Source organism: Chenopodium album, chromosome 3 (assembly GCF_948465745.1).
Source record: "Chenopodium album chromosome 3, dcCheAlbu1.1, whole genome shotgun sequence".
NCBI classification, from domain to species: Eukaryota; Viridiplantae; Streptophyta; class Magnoliopsida; order Caryophyllales; family Amaranthaceae; genus Chenopodium; species Chenopodium album.
The window spans coordinates 56885712-56899661 of NC_137836.1; the positions used below are offsets into that span (position 1 = coordinate 56885712).

Consider the following 13950-nt stretch of genomic DNA (forward strand, 5'->3'; position numbering starts at 1 on the left):
CTCCACATTAATAATTGGATTTTCTATAGATTTGATCCTCATAGGCGAAGCATCGATGGTGATTGGAATTCCTCCAACTATAGCTTTCACTTGTTGGTGGAGAGATGAAGGGACGGCCTTTAGGTCATGAAGCCAAGGGCGTCCCAACAATAAGTTGAATGAAGCTTTAATGTCTACTACTTGGAAAGTAGTAGCATGTTCTATTGCTCCTGCCGTTACATTTAGGGTAATCTTGCCAAGAGCTTGACGACGAGTGTTGTCGTAGGCCCTTATTCCTTGTGTAGACGAAGTTAAATCTTCGTCCCTTATACCGAGCATCCTCGCAGTTCTAAGTGGACAGACGTTGATGGCCGATCCATTGTCTACAAGAGTCATAGGAACATTCATCCTTTTGCAAACTACTGTGAGGTTTAATGCCTTGTAATATTTGTCACCTTCTGGGGGTAAATCTTTGTCAGAAAAGGTGATCAAATTAATCGGGCTAGGAAGGTCACTTGTGAGGAACTTGGCTAGTCCCTCAGGAGTAGTGTCAGAGTCTATCCCAATTTTGTCCAAGGCATTCATTACAGCCAACCTATGTTCTCGAGATGTTGCCAGAAGCTTCCACACATTCATCTCAACTTTTGTCTTCTTAAACTGCTTAACAATGTCATTGTCTTCAATGATAGGTATGGGAACTTGTTGTGTGGTTGGCATGGGTTGTGTTGAAACGAGAGGTTGCATTCTCCCAGATCTTGTGAGGACGTCTATCGATGAGTCTTCTTCAGCCCAAATGTCATCTGTGGTGTATGACACAGAAGGTTAAAGTCCTACTAGGTCCTTTAGATAGACATCTTCTTCATCACTGTCCCAAACTCCATTAATGGTTGCATCTTCTTCTTGTTGAACTTGGACTAGTTTCTTTTCATCAATCATTTTCTGTACCAAATCCTTGAATTTGAAACAGTTTTCTATAGTGTGACCCCCTGATTGATGATAGTGACAGTAATATCTATCTGTCCTTTTCAACGATTCAAATGGTCTCGGTTCGAGAGGTTTGATCTTGCCACTCTCGGAGAGCATTTCGAACATTTGTGCATATGGGATCCCAATTGGAGTGTAAATTCTATTGCTCTTCTTGGGTCTTCCAGTGACTTGTAAGGGAAAATGCTTTGCCTCATAAGTCGTTCTCACTGGTGTGAATTCTCTTTTAGGTTCATCTTTCGGAAGTGGAAGCTCATCATATTTCTTATGGAGTTCGTTCATAACTTTGAGAGCTTCACGTAGTAGTTGCGATACCTCCCTCACAGAGAGTGTGAGCAATTGTATATCATCTTTATTTGCCGGTTATGGAAGGTTATCCTTGACATCGAAAAAGATCTCCTCTTCTTTTTCTATGGCGCTGATTTCTTTGACTGGTCTAATGAGAGATGAGGGGTCAACCTCGTTTTCCCCATCGGAAATAGCCAGGGTATGAGCTAGAGGTGCATTGTCAATGCTTGGCTTCTTACTGGCAGGGGGCAACGACAGCTTGTTGTTGTCGATCAAGTCTTGGATAGCTTCCTTAAGCTTCCAACAGTTTTCAGTGAGATGGCCCCTACCTTGGTGATACTTGCAGTGTGCATTAGGGTTCCAATTAGCCGACCTCTTCTCAACTGGTGGGTCCCCAAATGGTCCAATAGGAGTTATAAGACCCTTTGCATTTAATCGATCAAATGCGGTGTCATAACTCATGCCAATAGGAGTGAAGTTCCTCCTAAATGGTTTCTTCTGTCCTTGATTGTTCATAGCAAGGACTTCTCTTAAATTAAAGGTGCTAACATTGTTTGAGTGGGCGGTTTTGGAAGAAGAAGGATTGTCGTTCTTCTTTCCTTTCCAGCCACGGTTGGAGTTATTCTTGGCAGCTTTTAATTTAGCCAAGTCATCTTCAATATTGATCCCAATGTCATAAACGGCCTTGAAGGTATGGAGATGATTTTGATATTTGAGATGCTTGGAATATTTTTCTTGGAGATTTTTAATGAACAGTCTCACAGATTCTTTTTCACTTGGCACCTCAATCATCTTAGCTGAGGTTTCTCTCCACTTGTTAAAGAAGGAGGTGAAGCCTTCATTCTCTTTCTGCTTGAGGATTTCGAGTTCCCTATGGTCAGTCTCGACTTGAATGTTGCACTTGTACCTATCAACGAAAGCGTTTGCTATTGACTCCCAGGTAGAGGTCTTTTCTTTCTCGAGAGAAAAGAACCATTGTTGGCAAACGGTCTCGAGAGATAGTGAGAACAGAGAGGGGAAAACTTTCTTATCGATACCCTTAATACTCATTATTGTTTCGAATGCTCTTAAATGAAAGTAAGGGTTGTCAGTTGCTCTGAATTTTGGGATGTCGTTGGCGTTGAAATTCTGCGGAAGAAGATCTTTGTCCACCGAGACCCCTTGTGATGTAAGCTCTTGAAACTTGTAGTCGCTAGACAAATTGCTTAAACTCTCTTGCATGAGGTCCATCTGTTGTTGCTTCACGGGATCATCGATCTTGAGTGCGAGAAGCTTCAGTGTCTCAGTCACGGTAGCCAGTTGGTTCTTAAGATCATTGACTTCTTCTTGTGTTGCCATTATAACCTTAGCTTTCCTCTTACGAGCTATGGGTTTGTCGAAAAGTTGGACTTGTACGAAGAGGTTGTCTTTGATTAACCGTCCTTCCTTTCTTGACCACGCTGACAGGGTAAAGTCGTATCCCCTAATCAAAAATAATTCCTAAGTCCTCTAACTAAAGTAGATAGGGAAGTAGGGTCGATCTCCACTGGGAAACAAGTCTTTTTACTCCTAATTAATTATTATAATCTAAATTATCTAAGAAACCAATATTAATATTCGAACAAGAAACTAAACTACTAAGATTGAGAATAGAGAGAAAACAATATATGAAAGGATCTAGGGTATAAGTTCACCAATAAATAATACTCCAGGGTAAAACATAGTAATCAATCATTAACATTGCATAAATAACACGATTAACAGGCTCTCGCAATTTATTAATCACCATAGATCTAACAGGCTTTCGCAATTTACTAGATCTAAGTTCTGATTGAAAATAGCCTTTAATATCAAACAAACATCTACTCGATTCATCAATTTAATATTGCCACACTTTTACAAGCCGCAATTGTAAAACGTTAAAACAATTCAATAAGAAATTATCATGCAATACCAATAATCAATAATAGTCAATCATCAATGCATCAATTAACCAGATTGTAAAGGGCTTTCGCTACATATTACAATCACACAATTAATTTACCGGTATTAAATCTCATCTCTCGAATCTCAACTTAACCATTTATAAATTAATCTGCCTATTGAAACTAGACCTAAACATTAATTCTCATCTGTCGAATCTCGAATCAATGTTGTTAAACTCATGCATAAAAGATCAGGCCTAATCTAGTCACTGAGCATTAATTCAATCAATAGGAAATCAATCTAGCATTGATAATCAACAACAACTATAAATTACCCCTTCATATTATTTATGGATCCCCTTAAACCCTAGAAATAAAACTACTCACACATATTAAAAACTAAACTAATCAAAGCAATAAAATAAATCATGATGAAAGGAATAAAATAAACAACTAAGATTAAGGGAAGAGAAATCGTTACCAAAATAAATCTGGAATTAAGAGTAGAATTAAGAACAAAGGTTTAGAGAGAGAATTCTAAGGGAACAATTAAGAGAATAAAGAAAGTGTAAAAAGGAGAAGAAGAGATACTAAAATCGTATTATGGAGGAGTATCTATACTCCGTACAAAATCCTAAACTAAAACAAATTAAACCGACGCTAATCGTCTCCTAAGAAATACACGCGCCCGATCGGGCGCGCCTTTTTTATCCCTAATACTAAACTCGCGCCCGGCCGAGCGCGTCACCGGGCGCCAGCCTAAGCTTCTCCCGCCCGGCCAGGCACGCCTCCGGGCGCCATCCTCTTTGGCCGGGCGGCTCATTTGGGCCACTATTTGGACTTTGATTGGGCCCCAATTCTTCGGGCCAATCTGGGTTTCCTCTTCTGGTCTTGAATACTCGGTCCAAATGCCTCGGTATCACCTGTACCGAGCCCTTAATCACCGGTTCGATGGCTCTAACCGGTCCTGGACTATAAAATCTGGTCGCGCTTCTCCAATGTTCGTGATTGCTCCAAAATATCTCGGGAAAATACTCTAAAAGCATAAATCCCTGCAAAAGTCAACCAAATCTACGAAGACACTAGAAAACACCAATTAGTAATAAAAGTGGCTCTAAAGAGCCAAAAACACTACTAATTATGACCAAGGGAAGGGGGTAAAATACTGTATAAAATAGACACATCAAACTCCCCCAAGCCAAACCTTTGCTTGTCCCTAAGCAAAGATCTCATCAATGAATCAATAAATATGCTTCACCCCAAAAAGTAAAAATCAAGCACAAACAATCCAGGGTAGATCAAATAAACATGCTTCAAGTCAACCAATCAAATCCATCTAATTATCAATCTCCCTAACAATTGTCAAACAGAGCAAACCACAAGAGCATATAGAATTCAAGACTAGTGCTCACACACTCAACTCTCATTTTTGTGGCGAGTAAAAGATGTACTCGATATCTCTCCATCCAACCCCTTTATGTGAACAATGCCCTCCCAACTCACACTCTCGTGTGTATACAACAATGAACGCTCAATCCTACTAGTCGACTCGAAATATGCCAAATCATAACTTGCATTGAATAACAACACTTTCACATTCATACAATTCTATGCACAAAGGTCAGAAGGTCTTTAAAGCTTGTAATGTAAGGCTAGGGTAAAGGGTAGGATAAATTTAGGAATAAGTGAGAGAAAAGCTTTGGTTAAAGGAGCCATATCCTAATAAAACCCATGATCAAAATAAATAATGATCTTACATCTCCTACATAACCAACTCTAACATCAACCAAATATACTCTAATTAATAAATAATCCCAACTCTTACAATTTCACTCATAAGATATAATAATGAAGAAGTAGAGTGAATAAACAAACTTTATTTTCCAAACTTGAATTTTTTCATTGAAGCTCTTTTTTTTTTTTTTTCTTTTGATCAACCTCCAACTAGAACATTTGAACATTTTTTTTTTCTTTCGAAGTTCACTTATTTTTTCACACTTTTTTTTCTTTGAACTTCTTTTTTTTTCATAATATCATGCTTTATTTTTTCAAGAAAATATAACTCTCAAACTCATCAAAAATAAACATGAATAACAACAAAACAACTTCTCAAAAGCCCACCCAAGCTGTGCAAATAATAAGCACACTACAAACTCCCTCACCTCACTAATAGCTCCCCCAAGCCAAGCGTGGGACTAGTAACCAATGGGGCAAAATAGGCTTGTAATGCGGCTAATAAACAACAAAAAGTCAAGGCAACAACATGGGTAGCAAGAAGGGAACAAATGTATCTACAATATCTGGAGGCTACCTAAAAGAACAAATGCCTTCGTTCTCCACAATGTGCATAATAATGAATCATATAAATATTACTAATAGTTGCAAACCAATACTCAAATTCATTGACATACCAGGAATTATGGAACTATCACACATTCCTTACCAAATCAACTAGTCAAGCACTATATTCACAAGTAGTTGGACAAAATTGACGCATGTTAAGGTTTCAAGGCAATCAAACACCAAATCATGATCAACTAATCCACAATGCTTATCATCAAATACCAAGAATCAAAATAATTTTCTCAAATAAGGGGCACAGGGAAGCATAATTTATAATTCATTGGAACGTATTTTTGAATTTTTTATTTTTTTCAATTTTTTTTATTTTATATATATATATAAAAGCAATAAAACTAACCTAGAAAGCAGGAAATCTAACCTAAGAATACACACCAAAAAAAAAATAGAAAAAGAAATATACCAAACCAAAATCTCCCCCAAGCCAGAATCAGACAATGTCCTAATTGGCTCGGGAACTAGCCCAGCATAGCTAGTCCTCACCATCCTCATCCATCGAGCCGAAACCCGCACCTCCACTGCCACCTGCACCACCTGCACCAGAAGAGCTACCACCAAAATAATCAGCGTGAAACCCCCCCCCCCCCCCCGCCGGTCCCCTAAAAGGAATGTCCTGGCCGTACCCGAAGAAAGAAGAATAGTCAGTGTAAATACCGCGGGCAGTGGGATCCCTATCGTATCCCTGGGGTGGAGGCTGAAACCAGTCAGGGTGAATAGCATCGTCGGGAATGTTGCCCCGACGAGCATAATCATCGTACATAGGGTAGAGAGCTCTACCCTGGTTCCTCCCTAGGTACCCTAACCTCTGGTTTATGGAGCCTACCATCCTCCTAAGGTCAGTATGTGAATGCTCGATACGTCCTAGGGCCTGACCTATACTCTGAAGATCCCAAACTGGGTCAGAGTCGACATGAGGGACGGAGTGGGACATACGAGGTGGAGAGAAAGCCACCTCGGGCTGAGGCTGGGGTGGTGGAACTGGTGGTGGTGGTGCCTGCCCCCTAGCGTTGGCAACAAAAACATCATAAGTGTAAGTAGGTTGCCCTGGGGGAAAGGCGGTCAAATCAGGACTGGGTAGGGGAAAAATGGGCAAAGGTTGCTCGTTCCCAGTCCGAATACACCAAAAGGGTGTCTGCTCACTATCCGGTCTAACCCACCCCACATCCTCAAAATACCTAGCAGTCATATAGGTATCTGGTCCACAGTTGGTCAGCTGGTGGGGTCCGTCTACTACAAAACCGACCTTTTTCACTGCTATTCGAGTGATAAGGCCACCTAAACGGATAGGGGTCTTGGAAACGGTGCTGGCTGTGGCATGCCTACTCAAATGGTGAACTATAAACCTACCTATGTTCAATTTCCCGTACCCGTACACATAGTGTCCTATGACAGTTAGTTCGTTAGATTGAGCGTTATGGGGCTCGGCCCTACCTAAAAAATACAAACCCGCAAATCTTTGCCAGATTTTTGGGACAGGGTGGTGAATAGGTTTGGTACTAGCATGTTGGGGGTCGGGGGTAGGCAAACCAGTCAAAGCATAATATAAGTCACCCATTTTATAGTCTGCATGCCACTGGTGAGATAATTCAGAATTTAATTCAAAAATTTTACAAAATTCTACAAAAGTTAAACTAATATTTCTATTATTTAACCTGAAAAAAAAAAATTTTGGCCCATTTCTACTACTAACAACATGGAAAGTGGAAAGGAATTCACAAGTAAGTTCTCGGTATGTAGGATAGTGCATGTCAACAAATTTTCTCATGCCAATGTCATTCAAAAATCGTTTAACAAAATCATACAAACCAAATGATTCTAGGGTAGGGCGGTGTAACCACCGAGAAGGAATTACCTCACGACCGATTAAGTGCTCTAGCCGTTCCTTTTGCTCTCGGCTCACAATCCGGATCGTCGGCCAGTACGGGAGTTGCAAGTCCGGGTCGTATTCCTCCCTCGAACTGGAGCTCCTACCAAAAATGGACCTAGCCCTCTTTGAAGCCATGTTTAAGAAATGGGTTTGAAAATTTATTGAATTAAAACTGAAAAAATTTTATATGAAAGTGTAGAGGATGAAGAGAGGATCACAAATATGTAAAGAGTTTTGAATTTGGGTTGGTAATGGAGGAGAAATCTTAGAGAGAAGGTAGAGAGAATTTGAGTTTTAGAGAGAGAAAGTTATGGAGGTAAGAAGAAATGAAGGAAGAAAGAAGAAAAGAAAGAAGAAGAAAGGTCGGATCCGCTCGCGCCCGGTCGGGCGGTGGGTCGCCCGGTCGAGCGATCTATAGTCCAAAAATTCCGCCCTTCTCGTGCCCGGTCGGGCGCCGTTCGCCCGATCGGACGATCTGATTGTCCGATTTCCTCTTTGTCCTGCGCCCGATCAGGCGCTATTTGCCCGATCAGGCGATCTTTAACTCTAAATTTACGCCCTTCTCGCGCCCGGTCGGGCGAGGCTTGCCCAATCGGGCGGACAATCAAGTCCGTAAACGACAAGTTTCGCGCCCGGTCGGGCGCCACTCGCCCGGTCGGGCAGTATTACTCAATTTTAAAACCTTGCTCTCGCGCCCGGTCGGGCGAGCTTCGCCCGATCGGGCCCGAGGCTAAATCGTCCAATCGATATTTTCTTCTTTTCTCCAAAAATTAGCTAACTCTTTTCCTTCAAACCTGTACAAACACTTGTAAAACTCATTAAATTCCCTCCTCTCTCCTCTCGTAAGACAAAGAAAGGAAAAACTAGTCTAAAAAGTATTAGAAAAATACGGGTTGCCTCCCGCAAAGCGCTGGTTTATCTAGGTCCCGCATGACCTTCTTACCAAGTACAATATCTAGGACCCTTAGCCTAACGCTTGATCGGGTGGTTTCTCACCCGGTCTAGCGGTGTTCAGGCTGCGATGTGGCTTCCTGACATACCCTGTGGGACGCCAAATCACCTTATCTGGTGGATCCTCCTTGACTTGGACAGGGGGATCTTCAATGCTACGCACTAAAAATCCTTCTTCGATCGAAGGTTGCTCCAGATTGTCATTGCGTTCAACACTTGCAACTCCATCCGGCGGAACACTTACCGTAGGCTCGGTTTGCACAACTTTCTTGATCGGTTCCACCTTTTCATCCTCAAAACCAAGACCAACATTGTAGAGTGCTCTTTCTATTGCATCGACTTCCTTTTGCCATTTGTCTATCTCATCTGAAAGGGATGTAACACAAGATACCGCCTCCAAGGGATCTTTTTCAAGAGCTTGGGGCTTGTTAGAATAATTTACAACCACATTAACACTAAAACATTTCTCCTCAGTCATGGAGCTTTTAGGGGCATTATTCAGATTAAAGACAACTTTATCATCCCCTACTGATAATGTTAACTTACCACTTCTTACATTTATGACTGCTCCTGCAGTGTTAAGGAATGGTCTACCCAAAATAATTGGGGTTTGCATATCCTCAGCCATATCAAGAACAACAAAATCTACAGGTATATAAAATTTACCTACTCTAACGGGGACATCCTCTAAAACACCTAGGGGGTATTTGAAAGAACGGTCGGACATTTGCAGAGTTATATTGGTAGCTTTTAACTTACCCATATTCAACTTAGAACACACAAATAATGGAATGACGCTAACACTAGCACCCAAATCACATAATGCATTATCAATCAAGAGGTTGCCAATATGACAAGGGATAGAGAAACTACCCGGATCTTTTAATTTAGGTGGAGACTTATTTTGAAGTACGGCACTACACTATGCAGTGAAAGCTACTGTCTCTACCTCACTAATAGACCTTTTTCTCGTCAATATTTCTTTCATAAATTTTGCATACAAGGGGATTTGTGTGATCAATTCAGTAAAGGGAACTATTACCTTCAAATCTTTTACCACCTCCAGGAACTTACCAAACTGCTAATCCAAGTTTGTCTTCAATTGACGATTGGGGAAAGGAAGTTTGATAATTGGCTTTGGAGCATTATTACTCTTGTCTGGAGTAGCCACCTTCTCTGGAGTTGTACCCTACAATGTAGAATTAGATATGTTAGTATTATCCTTTAGCTCTGCAGGGCTATCAACTACATTGTTTGGTTTAATGGAATCAAGATTAGCATTATTTGATAAAACAGGTTCATCAACTCTGGGCATAGAGGGCCCTTCATAGTTTGAACCACTCCTTAGAGTAATTGCAAATGCTTGATCCGTAGGCCTAGTCGGCTGTGCCGGCAGAGCTCCCTGTTGGCGGACTTGTAGAGTAGCAGAGAGTTGCGCAATTTGATTATCTACAATTTTATTATACGCTAGAATTTGATCAATTGTCGCATCTCTGCTCTCCATGTGCTTTTGCATATTAGCCAACATTGCTCTAATTTCCACCAGAGAAGGGTCAGAAGATGAGGAGGGTTGTTGTGGTTGGTTCTTCTAGCTAGCATTGGGATGATAATATTTATGTTGCTGTTGCTGCGGCGCCTGTGGTTCTTGTGGTGGTGGATTTTGAACATTAGTGCTCCGGTAGGAAAGGTATGGATGATTCCGATACCCAGGATTGTAAGTGTTGGAGTATGGGTTATTCTGCCTATAAGCTTAGAAGGCATTAACTTGCTCCACGGAACTCCTGCAATCCCGCTCCCAATGACCTACAATACCACAATTTTCACAGAAAGCCTCATTAGAATTATTATTAATCGCAGAAACATTGGCTACATTAGCAGTGCTCAGATTATCTAATTTTTGGCAAATAGAGGTTAGTTGAGCTTGCAAAAAGGATACAGAGTCGACACTATGCTTCCCCTTGTTAGCAAATCCTCTAGGGTTCCCATATTGGGAATTGTGTATCGCCATGTCTTCAATAACCTGACCTGCATCATCAACATCAAGATTCATAAATCTCCCACTAGCTGCAGAGTCTAAAATTATTCGTGAAGAATTTCCAAGGCCATTATAAAAGGCTTGGATTAACTGCCATTGCGCTAAATTATGGTGAGGGCAATCTCTTTGTAAATCCTTGAACCTCTCCCAAGCCTCATATAAAGACTTATCGGCTTCTTGGGCAAAGTTCTGGATCGCACTCCGTAGTACGGCTGTTCTCTCTGCAGGATAATACTAGTTATAGAAATTCAAAACAAGAGTTTCCCTGTCAGTTATACCAAGTGTAGTTCTATTTAAGCCATTAAACCACAATTTAGCTTTTCCAGTTAAAGAGAAGGGAAAGAGAATCTCCCTGATTTGGTCTTGAGTGACCCCGGCTTGCCTGATGGTGTTACAATATTGACAATAGTCGGCAATGTGAAGATTCGGGTCTTCACCCTTGGCTCCACTAAATTGCTTCCTCTCTATCATCGTTATAAATTGAGGTTTAATTTCAAATTGAACCCCATTAAGAGCCGGAGTAGGGGTGAGATGTGGAAAATCCGTAATCTTTGGTTGTGAATAATCACTAAGCTTCTTTGGAGCCGTCATCTCTAATTCTGCATTTGATGATGTCACTGAATCGCTAGAACCAGTTGGAGGATCGCGGTGATTATTGTTATTATCACCAAAATCCGCCAGGATTTGCTTGTAGAGATTTTTCTGTCTATGGAAGGAACGTTCGATCTCAGGATCGAATGGGATGTAACCTGATCTGGAACACCTGGGCATAAACAAAAACTAGAAGCAAATGTGAGATTTGTCTCAGAGAACTAACGCTCTCTAAGACAAAAGGGAAATAATCTAGACTACAAAAACAATCAGAAATAAAAAATAAAACTGTTTCCCCGGCAACGGCGCCTAATTTTGACAGGGTAAAGTCGTATCCCCTAATAAAAAATAATTCCTAAGTCCTCTAACTAAAGTAGATAGGGAAGTAGGGTCGATCTCCACAGGGAAACAAGTCTTTTTACTCCTAATTGATTATTATAATCTAAATTATCTAAGTAACCAATATTAATATTCGAACAAGAAACTAAACTACTAAGATTGAGAATAGAGAGAAAACAATATATAAAAGGATCTAGAGTATAAGTTCACCAATAAATAATACTCCAGGGTAAAACATAGTAATCAATCATTAACATTGCATAAATAACACGATTAACAGGCTCTCGCAATTTATTAATCACCATAGATCTAAAAGGCTTTCGCAATTTACTAGATCTAAGTTCTTATTGAAAATAGCCTTTAATATCAAACCAACATCTGCTCGATTCATCAATTTAATATTGCCACACTTTTACAAGCCGCAATTGTAAAACGTTAAAACAATTCAATAAGAAATTATCATGCAATACCAATAATCAACAATAGTCAATCATCAATGCATCAATTAACAAGATTGTAAAGGGCTTTCGCTACGTATTACAATCACACAATTAATTTACCGGTATTAAATCTCATCTCTCGAATCTCGACTTAACCATTTATAAATTAATCTGCCTATTGAAACTAGACCTAAACATTAATTCTCATCTGTCGAATCTCGAATCAATGTTGTTAAACTCATGCATAAAAGATCAGGCCTAATCTAGTCACAGAGCATTAATTCAATCAATAGGAAATCAATCTAGCATTGATAATCAACAACAACAATAAATTACCCCTTCATATTATTTATGGATCCCCTTAAACCCTAGAAATAAAACTACTCACACATATTAAAAACTAAACTAATCAAAGCAATAAAATAAATCATGATGAAAGGAATAAAATAAACAACTAAGATTAAGGGAAGAGAAATCGTTACCAAAATAAATCTGGAATTAAGAGTAGAATTAAGAACAAAGGTTTAGAGAGAGAATTCTAAGAGAACAATTAAGAGAGTAAAGAAAGTGTAAAAAGGAGAAGAAGAGATACTAAAATCGTATTACGGGGGAGTATTTATACTCCGTACAAAATCCTAAACTAAAACAAATTAAACCGACGCTAATCGTCTCCTAAGAAATACACGCGCCCGATCGGGCGAGGCACCGCCCGATCGGGCGCGCCTTTTTTATCCCTAATACTAAACTCGCGACCGGCCGGGCGCGTCACCGGGCGCCAGCCTAAGCTTCTCCCGCCCGGCCAGGCGCACCTCCGGGCGCCAGCCTCTTTGGCCGGGCGGCTCATTTGGGCCACTATTTGGACTTCGATTGGGCCCCAATTCTTCGGGCCAATCTGGGTTTCCTCTTCCGGTCTTGAATACTCGATCCAAATGCCCCGGTATCACCTATACCGAGCCCTTAATCACCGGTTCAATGGCTCTAACCGGTCCTGGACTATAAAATCTGGTCGCGCTTCTCCAATGTTCATGATTGCTCCAAAATATCTCGGGAAAATACTCTAAAAGCATAAATCCCTACAAAAGTCAAACAAATCTACGAAGACACTAGAAAACACCAATTAGTAATAAAAGTGGCTCTAAAGAGCCAAAAACACTACTAATTATGACCAAGGGACGGGGGTAAAATACTGTATAAAATAGACACATCACACGCGCTGTAAATAAACCATTTTGCGTTTTAATTACTCGACTCGAATCAACTTGACTTTACGGTTTATTTTAAGGAAGAAAAGAAAAAAAAAGAAAAGGGTGCATATTTTTTGGCAAAAATAATGTACATATTTTTAGGGAACTAAGTATTATTTTTTTTTAATTGAGGATTAATATCCGACTTACCCCCCTAAAAAAAATGACGGAAAAACGCGCACACAAGACTCTCTTAAACATGGTCAAAGTATGTGTATTGGTGTGTGCGTTGAGTATAAGTGACATGCTTGGACTCTTGTGTAAGACCATGGGACTTAGTGCCTAAACTCGATCATTTACTCAAATAAATACTGTTGACAGCAAAATTTAACCAAATTAATTAGAAAACTGATTAATTAGACTCTAAGTGATGACTCGACCAATAATCCGAACTGTCGGCCAAGCGACAGGACTGGCGTCGCACCGTGGAGCTTGGCGCCAGGCGACAGAATTGTCGTCAGGCGCTACACTCCATAATGTGGCGCTACAGCTCAGACCTTGGCGCCAACATTGGAGCTTCGATCTGGGACTGTTTTCGGTGTTATTAATCAATTGAGGTATGCCTAAAGTCGTACTAGGTCAATTCCGATTAAAAAACAAATAGACTTCATTGACTCAAATTAATTAATTAATTGATTAAATAGGCAAAGTTCTTTAAGTCATTAATTTTTTTTGGCCTCAACACAAGTCAACAAACGGTTAAGAGAAACATAGAGTATATATGCACAACAAATAATGCACAATTAGTCAAGTAGGCACAATATGATGCAATGCGTTTGCCACCTAACCATGGCTCTAGTTCTCTAAAGTTCGGGATATGGTTTAGTCAAAAGAGGGTCCATGGTTAATTGTCCGGATGCACCGCGCGGAAGCCTAACCGTGAAGGGTTGGATGGGACACCGTGAGTTTAGAAAAACTCGCTTCCATGGTTTGGTGAATTCAACATCTCGGATGTACCCTTTGTTGC

General features: G+C 40.3%; 1 non-coding gene across 1 annotated transcript; it reads left to right on the top strand.

Moving 5' to 3' along the window:
* Positions 1–10472: 10472 nt before the first annotated feature.
* On the top strand, positions 10473–10579 carry LOC145625906 (small nucleolar RNA R71). The gene has a single exon (XR_014110801.1). It is a non-coding gene; the product is annotated as a small nucleolar RNA R71 (small nucleolar RNA).
* Positions 10580–13950: the final 3371 nt, after the last annotated feature.